Consider the following 3,413-nt stretch of genomic DNA (forward strand, 5'->3'; position numbering starts at 1 on the left):
TACACGTGTTTGCTTGTTATACTTTCAGTAAACATGATTCCAATTACTTGCTTGTAAAATTGCGTGATGTGTAATATGATGATTTAAATACGTGCGAATGCATGTGAATCCAAACGACTATTTACATTCCCTAAGTAGAAGAGACCTAACTAACCTGAGCTTCTTCTTAGAGGATGTCGCATCAAGAGATCACACGACTGACCGAGGCAGAATGGTTAACGCACACCTCACGAGTCAGAGCTCAGCACGAGGTTCTTCGCTACAAACACAGCGAAGGTCCCTCAAGGAGAAACCTACCTAATGGTAATGTTTAAGTCATCCAGGACACATTACGACACGTTTGGAAAATCCCCAAAGTGCCTTGCTAATACCTACTGTGATGATGGATTCTTAAATACAGGTTGTACCTACCAGCATTTTCTAGAATGCAAACCCTTGAACTTTGGTGGCACAGGAGGTGCCATAGCTTTTGTAAAAGGGGCTAAGAATGTGGACGCCGTTGTGCGAACGAGTGGTTGCATGCCAGAGCAACAAGTCCCATATGTTTCCGGATTGCTACAAGATGGGGCTCTGTTATGGTGGGACCTTAAGGTTCGAGAATTGGGCGAGGCTGTAGCATATGCGATGTCATGGGGTGAGCTGAACGAAATAATGCGTAAAGAGTATTGTTCTCAGATTGATATCCAAAGGCTGGAATTAGAATTCTGGAAACTACAGAAGGAAGGTCCAGATGTGGTGGAGCATGTGCGAAGGCTTTACGATTTGTCACTAGTCGTTCCATACCTGGTGGTACCCGAGTTGAAGAGAATGGAGCAATCCATTTGGGAACTGACACCTCAAGCCTTGAGCCTGATGATGGTATCAACGCCACCAACACCTATGATTGCTCATGTGATAAGCCTGGAGCTCACTAAGGAAGCACTTAGATTGGTAAAACTTTCAATCCTGAATGAGAAGAAGGAAACTCCAGTGGAGACATCTGAGAAGAACAAAAGGAAGCTCAGTGAATTTCAAGAAGGTGATCAGGCAAATAACAAGAACAAGGCCGAAAGGGAAAAGAAGTACATGGGTAAACTACCTAAGTGCGAAGAATGCCAGCGCCATCATTGGCAGCCTTCTCCAACTTAAACTTACTTCGTTCCAAACCGAAATCTGACCTATCCTTAGCAAGCTTATCATTAAACTTAGACATTTGGCGCTAATAGGTGTTAAGCTTCTTCATCACTTCATCTACCTTAACCCGAGAAGCAGCAAGCTGGTTGATGAGCTCACCTTCCTTGGCTTTAGAAGCAGCCAACTTCATAATCGAAGCCTCGAGCTCTGTTTCTTTCTTACCAAGAGAAGCCTTAAGATCATCAGCTTCATGACGAAGATCAACCCAACGTTCTATTCCCTCGGGAAGGGACAGCATCAATCGAGCAGCCTGAGTAATGATCCTATGAGCAACGTCTTCATCATTAGATTTCGTTAATAGTTGCTTCTCAGCAGGAGTGGCCACATTCATAAGAAGCTCTTGACACACTACCCCGTCCTTAATAGTGTCTATTGGACGAACTTGGCACTTGGGCTCAAACAAAGCAGTCTCATCGACAGAAGCTTCACCCCCAACCACACTTTTCCCCTTTTTAGCAACCTTCTCTAACTTCTCAACGACCTTCTCCACCTGTTCAGCAATAGGCTTCGACGAACCTACCTTATCCTTCGTCTTCACACTTCCCTCGGATTGCTTAGAACCACCAACAACCTCCTTAGACACCTTCTTATGTGTCTCCTTCTCAACTAACCGCTTACCCTCATTCAATTTCTTCAAAACAGCAGAAATATCAGCTTTAGAAGGGACAATAGAAGCACCCCCAACATCACCAACAACCTCTTATATAACCTCGGCCTTCACCAACTTGACGCGAGTCACATATGCTATCACATTCGTGTCATCGGCATCCTCACTATCAACCGAAATGGGGTTAGAGGACTGAGAGGTAGCACAAGTGGAAGAAGCTCCCTGAGTAGACCTCCTAACACGGTAAGGAGGCTTCTTTCCAACAGAAGCATCATTGATTGGTTGGATTGGAACGCTTGCAAAATCACATGCAGTCCGGACATGCTCTTTTCAACGAATAATAGAAGAACGACTGACAGGAACTTCCCTTGATTCGATCTACATAATAGATGGATCGTCAAGCATTATAAAATCCAAAGCACTCATCTTTGAAAAACACATAAAACAATGATCGTAAGCAAGAGGCTAAAAAACAAAAATAAGAAACATAAGTAAGGGGCATACCCTTACCGTCACAACAAAAGATGGTTCAAATTCTGGATCATCCCAACTTTTACTAACACCTAGTGACACAAGAAATTGCTCTGGGTAATCCCTGAGTTTGGAACGAGAAGCACGAAGTTTCAGCAACAACTCCTATTTAAGCTCAACAGGCTCAGGCTCTTTCTCATTTAAACACTCAGCAAACTTACGAGGGACGGTTACAAAAGGGACAAGTTTCTCAGAAATAAAAAAAAAACCTATCTTTCCAGGCATAAGTGTGACCAACAGTAGCGGTTATCAAAGCGGTTTCACATTGAGTTTGTTTTATGGTAAACCAGTCCCCATTGCGAGCAAGACAGAAAAAGCGATGAAACATAACTAACGAAGGCTCATAACTACTAGCATGACATGTTATCTCAAAATGCATGATTCGAGCGACTCCTACAGGGGCTAATTGACCAAGAGACAACCGATAATACTTTAAAACCTCCAGAAAAAAGTTCGTGAAAGGGAAATGCAGGTTTGGTTGTTCCAAAATTCGAGTTTAAAAAACGACATGACCTTTGGGACACTTGTTTGTGGTCATACCGTTAGGGACAATAGCACCAAAAGAGGGTTAGATACCATGGTCGGAACAAAACTGATCAACATCAATTTAGGTGAGTTTCGAAACTGAATACTGATATCATTTTTAGAACCCGACGCCATTGCAAACTAAAAGAAAGGAAATGGAACACTTACGGTTATGTATCGCCAGAAAAGAAGAAGACCCACCGTAATACCCAACGTATTTTGTAAGAAAACAAAAATAGAAGAAGATGAAGAAGAAAGGAGAGAAGTTACATGGTTATAAAGTAGGGTTATAAATTCAAAATTTGAATCCCCACAACTATCGGACAGATGGAAGGTTGAGATCAAAACTGTCGCTAGTTAGAAGGCTAGGGTAATGATACCCTTCCCTGCGGCGCTGTCCCATCAGTTAAATCCTGGTTGTCTAGTACAACTTGCATATGCAAGTGGGCAAGAAGCAAGCCAAAGGGCGAACAAGAAAATACAAAATGTTTGACACACCTATGCTACTCTTAGCTAGTAGCTTCCAACTATAAGCTCCTAGCCGTGAGCTCATAGCTTCAAGCTTCCCCGTATATTA

Source organism: Helianthus annuus, chromosome 2, assembly GCF_002127325.2.
Source record: "Helianthus annuus cultivar XRQ/B chromosome 2, HanXRQr2.0-SUNRISE, whole genome shotgun sequence".
Taxonomy (NCBI): domain Eukaryota; kingdom Viridiplantae; phylum Streptophyta; class Magnoliopsida; order Asterales; family Asteraceae; genus Helianthus; species Helianthus annuus.